Genomic DNA, 14,155 nt, shown 5'->3' with positions numbered 1-14,155 from the left:
GCTCCAGCTTCCCCTGTCATCAGTGGTGGAGGAGTTTAAAGTCGCTAAATGCAGACTGTCCCTGACATATAGGGAATCTCAAGACAAATTCACCAGGGAAGCAGGAGTTAGTACAAGATCTGGACGGAAGTGGGCTGCCAGCGTGGCAATTAACCAGGCAGAATGTTCTCTTAGGACCAAAGAGATCATAGGAAACCCTTGCACTGGAAGACAGGGTTTAGGAACAGCACAGTTTCAGCAGTGGTCAAAGTCCACCCCTAGGGAGAAGAGAACCATGATCCAGGATGAAGTCCGAAGCCTCGAGGAAGAAGGGAGGAGAGCAAAATCCATCGAGCTTGTGACTCAAGGTGCCTGGACGAGGTGGAACCTCCCCAAGAGAGCAATCACATGGAGTGAGCTGTGGCGGCTGGAGCCCTTCCGTATATCCTTTCTACTAAGAGCAGTGTATGATACCTTACCAACCCCAGTCAATTTGCACAGGTGGGGAATGAGGAAGGACCCACTGTGCGGGTTGTGTGGTGGGAAAGGAACAATGACACACATTCTGGCAGGGTGTAAGATCGCATTGACACAAGGGAGATACAGGTGGCGCCACGACAAGGTGTTGGCAGTGCTCGCAGACATCTTGGAGCAAGAAAGGAGGAAGAAACAACCAGCCAAAGTAAGACCACTGCTGAACACCATCGCCTTTGTGAAAGAGGGCCAAAGACCTGTCTCACACAGCCTAGCCAGGCAGAATATCCTGCAGTCAGCCCAGAGATGGGAAATAGAGGTTGATCTCGGGAAGAAACTCCAGTTCCCCAAGGCGGTACTGTCCACAACTTTAAGGCCAGATATCATCAAGTGGTCCCCGGAGGGAAAGAAGATCATCCTGGTGGAGTTGACGGTGCCGTGGGAGGAGGGCTGTGAGGAAGCTGCAGAGAGGAAAAGAGCCTAGTACCAGCAACTTGTCCTAGACAGCCGGGACAAGGGGTGGACAACATGGCTGATGACGGTGGAAGTCGGATGTCGAGGATTCCCAGCTCAATCGGTGTGGAATCTGTTGACGAAGGTTGGACTGAGAGGCCACTTGAGGAAAGCAGCCATCCGTAGGCTGGGGGAAGCGTCAGAAAGAGCCTCTTGTTGGCTCTGGCACAAGAGAGAGGACAAAAGCTGGAAGCCTGGAGGAGAGGGGCAGTGACCTGGCCAGTCACTGCAGACCCGCCAACTGGAGGGTGTTGTGGTTAGGGGTCGAAACACCTAGTGAAGGTTGGGGACCACCTGACGACCTCTCTTCCAGGCCAAGGCTTCACCCATTAGAAATGGGTGTATGTTAGCATCACAGATGTATTATAAAAGTGGTGGAAAGGAAAGCTTTTAGTGCACAAATGTTAGTGCAGGTGTAGCCATTTTATTTCAACTTACCTCAATGGCAATATTTTATCAGAAATGGAATTAGAGAAAGGACGTATTTTGATGGTGAAAGCTAAAGTTGAAAATCAGTTCTGCCAGAAAGACTCGGGGGGATAAATACTTGTGACAATTATCCATTTATTAATAATCCAGCAAGCAATAAAGTATTTTGGCATAGGCCCCGTCCGTAGCTCGCAATCTGAGGGTCCGGTTTCTGCATATCCTGCCTGAAGACGAAGGCAGAGGCGCAGCCGACCCCCCCGTGAGGTAAGGAAGGGACCATCTTGGTGGTGGTGGGGTGGAGTGGGGATGGATTTAACTTGAATGTGGTGGGGAGGATAGTGGTGAATTGGGGCGTCAGCATCTGCAAACTCAAACATGAGTAAGTAATAATCTTTTATACACCAGTAAAAGAATGTGATTGGATAGGTACAAAGTTGAAGTGACGTAACAATTAAGTCTTCCTGGCAGAACTTATCCTAAAGCTTTCATTTCTGCCAGAAAGACTCCGGAGAATAAATACTTGTGACAATTATCCATTTATTAATAATCCAGCAAGCAATAAAGTACTTTGGCATTGGCCCCGTCCGTAGCTCGCAATCTGAGGGTCCGGACTCTGCATATCCTGGCTGAAGACGAAGGCAGAGGCGCAGCCGACCCCCAAAAACTTGAATGAAAGAATGCTTCCACCCGGACGGAGCCTATCCCCCAAAACGGTAAATAAAGTAGAACCCCCGGTCTTGAGTCCTGGAGTTCCTGAAGAGAAGAAAAGAAAAACAAGGGTTAACATGGTAAGCGAGGACATGAACGCCACCTGCTGATGGCTAAACAGGACTTGGAGTTATATTTTGTAGATGAGTACTACACGTGAGCAATTAATATCTGCTGCTGCATAAATTGTAAATGTTTGGTCATTGCTGACGCCGCAAATATATATATATATATATATATATATATATATATATATATATATATATATATATATATATATATATATATATATATATATATATATATATATATATATATATATATTAATTTAAATGTACATGCCTGAACACCCGGGCTACATGGAGACAATGTGGCAGGGCCACACAAAGACGAGGCCGCAGGGCCACACAGTCTGACCACGGAGACAAGGCCGCAGGGCCACACGGTCTGTTAGACCACATAGACAAGGCCGCAGGGCCACATGGTCAGTTAGACCACATAGACAAGGCCGCAGGGCCGCACGGTCAGTTAGACCACATAGACAAGGCCGCAGGGCCGCACGGTCAGTTGGACCACATAGACAAGGCCGCAGGGCCACACGGTCAGTTAGACCACATAGACAAGGCCACAGGGCCACACGGTCAGTTAGACCACATAGACAAGGCCGCAGGGGAACGCAGTCAGATAGACCACATAGACAAGGCCGCAGGGCCACGTCACGTACATTTTTTTTGTAAATTTAATTTAATTTTTTTATATACCACCACCAGTAGTTGTATAGGGATTTACCTGAACCATTACTGGAGAGCTTGCTGAGCTTCGAGGATGATTTTTGAATCAGGTCTTATGTAAGACTCGAATGCAGAAGAAGAACATCTGCCCAGGATCTTGATGGCTGCAGTGGAAATGCCCCGTTCAGCTGGTGAAGTGGCTGCCCCAATCCTGAAGGAATGACCAGTGTACTGGGAGGGAGGTTGGCTACAAATTTTGAGGACAGAAACTAGGTGATTCCTAAACCAGGCTTTAGGGAGGGGTGCTCCGTTAAGTAGGATAAATAGAGGGGAATTATCTGAGGATCTTTGATGAATTTTAAGAAATTTAAGCATGGATGTGCAGGGGCAGAAATTGTTGCAAATTTTAGAAATTGTTAGTGTGAGAATCTGTTTTAGAGTGCTTGAGAAACAGCGTAAAGAATTTAGGTGAAAAGCGTAAATCAGAGAAGGAAAGACCATGGGCAGGTTTGAAATGATTGGTTGCTGAAGTAAATTCCCCTGGATGCATGAACCCATAAAAAGCAGTTAGAAACACTGTTTCTAGTAAAATATTGTTATATGTGCAAAATAGCCCGTTGCGGATGGAAGTAATTAATCTTTGCAATAAGGGTAAAGTGAAAGGCAACCGTTTGATTTACTAATGCCTTTAAGCAAAAGCCGGATGGAAGTAGCAGAGAAAAGACTTGGAAAATCGGGATTAAAATATTTGGCATAAAACTGAATTCCTGCGAGTAATCTCCGAATTGAAGCAGATTTAAGATTGCGTTTTTCGAAATTAAAGGTAAGAAAGGAGCAGACAGTTGAAATCAAAATGGGAAATAAAGGGATCTGAAAGGAAAAGCAGAACATTAAAAAAGAAGACCAAGTGGAAGTGTAAGCTTTATAGTTAGAAGGAGCTACTCCTTTAGACATGTAATGTCTGGCTGATCTGACCAAGTCGTCTAATTTAACATTGCTGCTGATAGGGCCGGGCAAGGTGTGGGATCCATGCTGGCTGAAGGGCAAAGCCGTCTGAAAGTCTGAAAACGAAAACGGGATAGTGCATCAGCAATGACATTAGAGAGTCCGGGTATGTGAACAGCTTTAATGATAAAATTATGGACAACTGATAGCCAGATTAGGCGTTTTACGAAAGGCAAGATCGTTGGGCAAGATGATCTGCCTTTATTGATGATGGCGATGATGGCTTCGTTATCGCAGAACATCATGATACGTTTCCTTGACCATTTTGGACCCAAATTACACTGGCTATGACTATAGGATAAAGCTCGTGGAGCGCGGAAGAAACGGAGCCAGGGCTAGACGCGGGAAATGCGATTGGTCATTTCTCTGCGAACCATTGTCCTTGAAAGAATCCCCCAAATCCAATGGATGGTGCAGCGTCGGTAAATAGATGTAGGTCTGTTGATGATTCGAAGTTTTGCGTAGAATGAGCCAATGTTAGCAAACTGAGAAATGAAAGCCCTTCCTTGCGGAATTATACTCATGGCAAAATTTAGTTGACCGAGTAGGGAAAGTATGTCACGTTTCGAAACGACACCTAAAGAGGAAAACTTTCCAAAAAGGATCTAATCCTTGCGAGCTTTTCTTGAGGAAGGGAAGCTTGCATTTTGACCGTATCGAGAGAAATGCCTAGAAATTCGAGTGAAGTTTAGGGACCCAAGGTTTTTTTACCGTGGAGAGAGGCACTCCAACGTCATTAAATACCTATGGCAAAAAAGGCAGGTCCAAGGCACTCAGTTAAGTAAAGGATGAGGAAATAATTAAAAAGCCTTTATTTGGTATGGCTTAAATCATTTTAAAATACAAGAGCCAACATGTTTCGACCCAAATTGGTCTTCATCAGGGCAGAGCAACATAATGAATGAGAATGTTAACAATTTATATGTTACAGGTTGAATCTGTTACAGGTCATTAAATACCTGTTTAAGTATATCTAGGATGGTAGATTGAGAATTAGGAAAATCAATCAACAAAAAATCATCAAGTAAATGCAGAACAAAAGGAAGCTTACAGACATTCAGCAGGATCCAGCACAGAGCGTCGGAGAGACTGTTGAATATGTGGGGGCTACTTCTACACCAAATTGTGAGCCTTACAGCAAAATAGAACTTAGAATTCCATTTGACTCCAAAAAGATGCCAGTCAGAAGGGTGGATTGGCATGGTTTTGAAAGCTTCTGTGATGTCAGCCTTAGCTAACCAGGCTCCTTGGCCAGCTAACTTGATTGACTGGATGGCGTTGTCAACCGAGGCATAGTGTAGAGAGAAAGGAGTTAAAGGAATGCATTCATTAACACTTGCTATGCTGGAAGAGTGAGGAGAAGACATATCGGAAATAAGACGTTTTTGCCAGAATATTTGCACGTTGCAATGCCGATAGAATTAATCCGAAAGGGAGAGAAATGAGGAGAAGCAAAAGGGCTAATAACATATCCTTTTTTGACCTCTTTTTCTAGCAGTGCTGAAACCACGTCGGCTTCATTTCTGGCTGACTGCAATTTTTTTTTTTACTCCAACTCAAAACCCTTGAGACAAGCCAGTGATTAAATAATCCACAAAAAACGGATCAGGGTGAGAAAAAGGGTAATTTGAAACGTTAGGGATATTGATAGGAGTAGATGGGTGACTATTCAGAATTTTCTCTGTTTGGGGGCTTTCCCTGAGGCTGCAGGTTTGTACTGGCGTGGGCAGATGGATTTCGGGTGTGGATCCTTGCAAGAACTACAGATTTGAAGAAATTTACAGTTAGGATATACACAAACAGATTCATTGAAACGAGGACAAACAGGAAAACCATTGAAATTTCTGAAATGGCAACCTCTGCTGTCCGAAGAGGGCCTTTTTCAGCACTATGGACAGCAGCCGGATCATTATTTGCGAATGCTTTGGGGCAAAATGCGGTCGAATGCCCGTGAGAGCTGCAAATAGCACACGGCAAGATTTTTTGGCTGCCGAAATGACGGATGAGCAGTTCCGTTTCTGTAACTGACCAGTCAATCCTTGAATTGAAGAGTGCGATAAATGACGCGGATTTAGCGGAAAGTGACTTGTGGTATTCGTAAAACAACGTGCCTCCGTATCGTTGGCTGAAATCCGCAATCATAGATAGGTAGAGATCTAGCTCTTCCCTTTTCTCTGGAAAACTTTGGCTCAAAATGTCTCTGTAAATGCTGAACGCAATAACAAATTCACCAAACGATAGATTGCGTCGAAGGCGAGGATCGGAGGTTTTAAGGAGAACTGCCACGTTCCCACAATTCACCATCTTTCTGTCGGCAGCAGGTGAAGGGAGTAGTAAAGAAGCCAGATTAACATCCTTACCTTGGATGATGTTATTTCTTAGGTGAGGAGACACAGTTACGGCAGCCGGCGAAACAAAACGCCTACCGAAATTTTGAGCTGGAGCCCTGTAGAGAGGTTGAAGTTTGGAGAAGTTAGTGGTGCCTGAACGTCTTGAAAAGGCGTCTGAATTGAGTGTAGAGGAGTAGGCATGGTAGAAGATGTGGAAGGCTCGTTCGAGGGGTTACTTGATTCAAAGGAGAAGGAATGTAGCTGAGGAATCGCTGATGAAGTCGTGGCCGGGTCTGAGCTGAGATTGTGATTTGAGAAATAATGTTCGAACGCAGACATCTTGGATTCCAATCCTTTGACTGTTTGAGCGAGGCTTTGAATAGCAGAAAGGAGCTGATCGTTCGTGTTTGATGGTTCAGCTCTTTGTGGAGAAGATGGTAGCTGAGCAGGTATTGCTGATCTTTTTTCTGGGTGAGGTGAAGATGATTTAGCGGACCTTTTCTTTCTTTCTTTTCTTGGTTTGGGTTGGGCTGCCGAAGTTGAGGCTTTTGAAGCGATGGAAACTAATGGAATACCAAAAGTGTTCTGGGCCAGGAGGTATAAATCTTCTCTGGAAAGGCCTTGACTAACCAGTATGCCGGCTTCCTCGAGAGCTTTAATTATGTCCTCAAATGACCTGTGAGCCCATGGAGAGGTTCGGCTCTGAATTCGAGAGCTGCGACGTGCAGCAGGAGGAGAAGGTGCGACGAAAGAAGAAGGTGCGACGGAGAAGGTTCGTCAGCATCTGCGAACTCAAACATGAGTAAGTACATGAGTAAGTACTGATTTTTTATACACCAGTATAAGAATGTGATTGGATAGGTACAAAGTTGAAGTGACGTAACAATTAAGTCTTCCTGGCAGAACTTATGCTAAAGCTTTCATTTATTTGTTTTCATAAATATATATGCTCCAAATAAAAGGTTAGATAGAATGATTATGTTTAGAAAATTGTGAGAGTTTTTAAAAAGTTACACTGTGGATGGTATGCTAATCATTGGTGGGGATTGGAATTGTTCTCTTAATTTTCTTTTAGATAGGAATAATGAGGAGACACATTCTGTATCAGCTTCTGTTTTAAAAAGCGTAACTGTTCAAAATGATTTAGTAGATGTTTAGAGAGAGCAGAATAAAGAGATGAAACAATATACATGGATAAAAGTCTCACAGGGAATGATAAGTGTTGCAAGACTTTATGGGTTTTATGTCAAGCGTGCTGAGAATAATAGAATAATGGGGTGTAATATTTTTCCATGTTGTCTATCAGATCATTATTTTATTACAGTCAATATTATTTTGACACATTCTAAATTTAAAAGTCCATATTGGAAGTTTAATTTTGCACTGTTGAAAGAGCGAGATTTTTATGAGAAATTTGAATTGTTTTGGAATGAATGGGGTTCTAAGAAAAATGATTTTGAGAATTTGATTCAGTGGTGGGATATAGGGAAGACACAAATCAAAATATTTTGTCAGCAGTATACATGTTTTTCAACAAGAAAAATAAGACAAAAAAAATTCAGAAATAGAACATGAGATTTTAAACATTACATCTGGTATGGTTCAGAATTCTAATTCATCTTCAGCTGGCATTGTGAGTGAAAAGAAATAAGATCTAGAACATTTGTTGCAAGTGAGGGCAAAAGGAGACTTGATAAGATCTCGTTTTATGTCTGTTCATGAGATGGATGCCCCCACTGCTTATTTTTTTAATTTTGGAGAAAGTGTCAAAACAGCAAAATCAAATGCATTGTTTAACAACACCGGATGGATGTAAGACTTTTGATGCAACTGAAATGAGAAAGACTGCGGTGGACTTTTATTCGAACTTATATAGAAAAGAGGACACTGACACTGAATGTGTGTCAAAACTACTGCAGCAGTTCTCTTTCTAAACCACAAAGTGAGCATCTGGACAGAACTGTTTCGTTTGAGGAGTTTTCAGATGCTGTTAAACAGATGAAGCCTGGCAGGGTACCTGGAATTGATGGACTTCCATTGGACTTTTATAAAGCTGTGTGAAATTACATTGGTAAAGACTTTAATGAGGTGGTCCAAGAGTGTTTTAAAGAAAAACACCTTCCCACAAGTTGTCAAAGGGCAGTGTTAACACTGCTACCAAAGAAGGGTGACTTGAGTGTTCTTAAAAATTGGAGGCCTGCGCCAATTCTTACAACTGATTACAAGCTAATTGTTAAAGTTTTGGCAAATAGGCTGAAAACTATATTAGGAGATTTAATATGTCAAGATCAATCCTACTGTGTTCCAGAAAGAATCATATATGATCATATTTTTATGATGAGAGATATTTAAGATTTTTCTAAACAAAATGAAATGAATGTGGGTTTTCTCTTCCTGGATCAGGAAAAAGCGTTCAATGAGTGGATCATGGTTTTCTGTACGAAACGAGTGTTTTTGGATTTGGAGATGGTTTTATTTCTTGGCTCAAACTGTTATACCTGAATGTAACTTGTATTTTAAAAATAGGAGGTGGGTTAAGTAAACCAATGTGAATGCTTAAAGGTATTAGACAAGGTTGCCAACTCTCCGGTCAGTTATATGCTTTAGCAGTGGAGCCACTCCTGTGTCTTTTGAGGAAAGAACTGTCTGGTTTTAAGATTGATGGTAACTCTAATGCATTGAAGTTAACAGCATATGCAGATGATATTACTGTGATAGTGAAAGATCAAAGAGATATTGATATGTTTAATTACAGTATCTCTCTATATGAGAGAGTGTCGTCTGCAAAACTGAAGTGGAATAAAACAGAAGCTTTTTGGTGCAATGGTAAAGAACAATGCTGCAATGGCGATGTGAAACCTGTTATTCCTGGAAATGTAAAGTGGGGAAAAGAAGGATTTAAGTTTTTAGGTGTCTTTTTAGGTTCTGAGGAACATTAAAGAAAGAATTGGGAAGGTGTGGAAGATAAAATCTGTAATAGATTATCAAAATGGAAATGGATTTTACCTCAGCTTTCTTATAAAAGGAGAGTGCTGGTCGTGAATAATCTTGCCGCATCCATTTTATGGCATAAACTGATCGTGTTGATCCCACCACATAACATAATTCCGGGAATCCAAAAAGTATTGGTACAGTTTTTCTGGGATGGACAACATTGGTTGAGAGAATCAGTACTGTATCTACACCTAAGTAAAGGAGGCCAGGGCCTTATCGACATTAAATCCAAGGTGGCTGGTTTTAGACTGCAGACTGCGCAAAGACTACTGTACCATCAGTCTCAGAACTGGTCAAAAAATGCTTGAGCTCTACTAAGAAGAGTGGGGCGGATGAACTTGGATAAAGACCTATTTTTAATTAATTTGAAGGAAGTGGATTTGAATGGACTCTCTTCCTTTTATGCATCAGTTTTAAATGCAAAAAGAGAGTTGTCTGAGGTTCCCCATGAGTGGGTTCTTGAAGAACGGTTACTTTTTAATCCTCATCTTACTGGTATGAGTTTAAAATCTAAAAGTGTCTGCACAAACCTGGTAAAAGCAGGAATATGTAAAATCTGTCATCTTCGGTCAATTGACCGATGGATTTCTGCAGAAAAACATTAAGATTGGTATTCTCTCCAAACTCTGTTTGGACTGTTGAAAAATTGTTACATGAGATACAAGAGTCCTTTCCTTTAATCCCATCGATGGTTAAGAATGATTTCCCCAGCATTAGGGTGGTGGTAAATGTAGGAGATTGGCAGGAGACAGATGGAAGATTATTCTCTTTTACAACAACTGAACTTGGTCTTTGACACTATATCTAAGAAGGCTCTTTATCTTGTTTGTGTCAAATATCTGAACTTAAGGGCATTGAAAGATCTTCCAGAGACCAAATGGACTAATTTTATTGAATCAGGTGTATCTCCAAAAGGATGTTGGAGGTCATTGTACAAGATGCCAATTGAAAAAAAGAACTGGGGATTTACAATGGAGGATTTCTCATTGGATTTTAGCAACAAACCGTTACAAAGTTCATCTAAATCCTTTGCAAGGAGAAGAGTGCTTTTTTTTTTTTTTTTTTTTTTTTTTTTGTGGTCTTCCAGAAACAGTTTTCGATATTATTACTGGGTGTTCAAGGCTGTTAGGAATTTTTGATGTATTAAGAGATTTGAGCCATAATTTTAGTTTTATTTTTTACAAATAGGGGGATTTTTTGTAGCATCTTTGGTATGCATATTATATATTTTTATCCACAAATAACTTTGTTTAACATAGTTTTGCAGTAGAATTGCCGTTATGAATTGCAGTAATGTATTTTGATTGGCATTTTGATTGAGATGCTCCCTGGTTTTTGCAGTGCATTGTAGGATTTTTCAAGAAACGAACATTCCAGTGGCCTTAAAGTGGCTGACTCCCTGATCAGTGCCCTGACTAACTAGGCAGCTGATCGAGATGCACTCCCTGATTTGTCCTTTGAAAAAGAAAAACATTTATGTCTCACGTGTATGTTCAGTTCAGTTTCATTTTCATTTTCATGGACTTTTAGTTGGTTGTCTCACTTTTCCCTTTGTTCTAGTTTACCGCCTATCTTTTGTTATTAATTAATCACACCTGTCTGTAATGAGTCCATCACCATGCCTATAATTCCTCCTCAGTTATCAGTCTGTGGCACAGGTGTTTTCATAAATAGAGTTTTTCCCTCCATTTAAAAAAAACATTGCTTCCACATGAAAACACAAAACACGCTACGAAGCACTGTCAAGAGCATGACAAACATCAGGTGGCAATATAACCCTGACTGTAAAGCCATGTTGGCCAATCAGAAGCCTGATTTTTATTTAAAAAAAAATTATTGCCGGTTCTGGTTCCATGCGACAACACTGCAGCCGAAGTTTCTAAAAATGTTCACCCTGCATGGCAGGCGTTTTCAACAAAGTTTGGTTTCAGTGTCCGTGCACTGCGTTTGCATGTGATAAAAATGATGATAAGTATGTTTAATGAACCCAATTGTTCATAAAACTGAGGGAAAATTCATGTGACTCATAATTTATATCTCCCATAAAAACTCTACTCAATTTATCTCCTGCTGTCTTCTTTTGAAACAATTCACATCTCAGCTCTGAGTCCCTCACACTGGGTGACTGACAGCCTCAGCCTCAGGGGCGTGGATTTTTATTTTAGGGGGGCTCAGCCCCCAGTGAGGGTAGGTCTGTAGAAAAAATTGTAACACTATTTAGTTTAGGGTCCAAATTGCACTATTAACTAATAGCTTACAAACATGCATACCCAGAAGATATTGGCTGTTTATCATTTCTTATAAAGCAAATATTAATACCTTACTGCATGGCCATATTGTACATGCATTAATCATACCCAATAATGTAGGCAGGTTTATAATTACCAAGATCCCAAATGTTAGGGGGTTCTAACATGGTCCCCCGAGAAAATTTTGATTTCTATGATCTACATATGAGCATTTTAAGATGTTCTGAAGGCCAAAAAAATTGATAACAATAGCTTGAAAACCATGTCACTGGGCAGTAGATTATTTGTCTTTCTTATGTCCACATCTCTCTTTTTCTCTGTTTTTATCTTGCCCTGTCTTTTCATAACGCTGAGCTTTGACTGCTTTTTTTCCGTTTTCGTCAGTGAACAAAGTGAACATATGGTTTACATATTAACATACTGATATTTATATGTTTCATTAATAATTTTCTTAGACATGTTAATTTACTGTTTATCAAAGTTTTAAGTTTATTAAAATCACAATATGAACATAGGCTACTTATCTTATGCCCAATATAAGCTGAGTTTTTTTTTAATTTACTGAATGTTACAAAAAGAATTATATTAATTTACAATATATACACATTCATTATTAAACTTATGCCTAATCTGATGAAAATGGCTTTGTTAATATTTTCTGTTCGTTATAGTTCTACATTATGAATAGGCATATTTCCAGGTAAAAATGTCTAAAAATTAGACACAACAAGTTTATTCATTTACCTAAATATTTTTTTCTTTTGATTAACATTTCTGACTTAAAGCAGAAGCTGTCAAACATGAATGTTTAGTTTAGCTGCATTTATCTTACTTGACGTCGAGTTGCGCTGCTAAAATTTGCGCTCAACCTCGGCAGTTTCTGTGTGACGATAAAGCCCGCCTACTCTGATTTGATTGGTTTTATCAAATATTTTGACATTGACGAGCGGTGACAGACCAATGACGCTCAGATTTACACACACACACACACACACACACACACACACATACAGGTTAGCATGACTTACAAGGACATTTTCTTCAAACCAGAAAAAAAGGTGGTTTATGGGGACTATGACTTCCTTTTATGCTAGAGCTTTCAAATAAAAATAGGAATGCTTTTAAAAATCATGGCTTCAAAACTCAAACTTTATTATTTATTTACACTTTATAAAACACTATACATGACACCCTGATTTTTTGCTGACTTACAAGGACGTGTGTCCTAGAAGACAAAAACCAGCATTATGAGGACAAATGGTTTACAAGGACTGTGTGATGTCACAATGACATCACAGTTCATTAGCATATACAACGAAACAGGACTACACACTGCACTGTAAAGACATATGGGTTTACTGGGACTATGGGATGTCTTTGACATGATCGTTAATTATCACTTCACAAAACAAAACCAGAAAGGTTTGTACTCTGTGATCACTCATGGAAACTAAATGGGCATTTAGCTTTAAGGTTATTTATATGATACATGGTAAAATTGTTTGGGTTATGTGCTAGATTCAGTTCTTTTTGTTGGGTTGTTTTCACTATGCCTACTAGGTTTTGGGTCACTCACTGCTGAGTTAGCGCACTGACAGTAGTAATAGTGCTCATCCTCAAAAATATCCAGCTAATGGTTCACATACACCACTGGACAGCCAAACCAAATAAAAGAGACCTGTCCTGAGAACATCCTTATAAAATCTTTACAGAAACTTTGTTGATTACACTGGGAGTCATGTAGAGTGGTCATATGTTCATACCAAAGTGAAGCCAGAATGAGATGATACAAGCTACATGGAGGGCCACTGTCCTGTCACACTGCAGGATAGGACAGTGGCCCTCCAGAACCACTTTTAGACAACCCTGGCATAGACTTACTCATATTTTTAATATATATATATATATTAACTTATAGTGACTTGACCTGATTTGAGATTAATTTTCACATCCTATGGGTCTAATTTTACAATCAAGCTGTTCACACATAATCTACATAGGATATATGGGGTAGTAGTGTTTTCAGATACAGTATAATTTTGTATTTCTCTGTAAATCAATTAATCATTTACAAGACCTTTTCATCAATTTCTCCAAAATGGAATAAAACACCTCATTATAGTAATTCCAAATTTGATCTCCAATGTTACCTAATTAAAATTATTTAATATAAAGCACTGACAAGCAGTGTTATAGGAACGTTACTTTAAAAAAAAAAAAAAAGTTATACTGTAGTTACTCACTACTTGTTCCAAAGAGTTAGTAACTGAATTACTCTATAATAAAAGTAACTCATTGCATTACTGTAAAAAAATAATACAAAAAATTGCTATAAATCATAGAATTTAGATTTTTTTTAACCAGTTTTCAAGTCAGTTGAAATGAGTAGAACAAACAAGTGTTTGTAATTATTAAGTGTGTGTATTATTAATAGTTACTAGTTACTTCTCACAAATAGTAACTAAATTAGTAACATCATTATAAAAGTAACTAATTACCAGGAAAAGTAACTAGTTCAATGTTAATGTCAATCAGTAAATGTTCAAATATGTAAAATAACTTGGATGCCTCCAATATTAAATGAATGAAATGGACACTAAATAGAATCAATTATTATTATAAAACATTGTACACTAATCTACACTATTTTAATGTTGCTGTGGACAATGTGAGAGACACCTATCGAATTCAATACATTATTGTAAATATCAGTACTATAGTGGGACAATAAAACAAAATAGAT

This window comes from Pseudorasbora parva, chromosome 11 (assembly GCF_024679245.1).
Source record: "Pseudorasbora parva isolate DD20220531a chromosome 11, ASM2467924v1, whole genome shotgun sequence".
In the NCBI taxonomy this organism is placed as follows: Eukaryota; Metazoa; Chordata; class Actinopteri; order Cypriniformes; family Gobionidae; genus Pseudorasbora; species Pseudorasbora parva.
The sequence above is the reverse complement of the archived record's forward strand: the minus strand, read 5'-3'. Positions refer to the sequence as shown.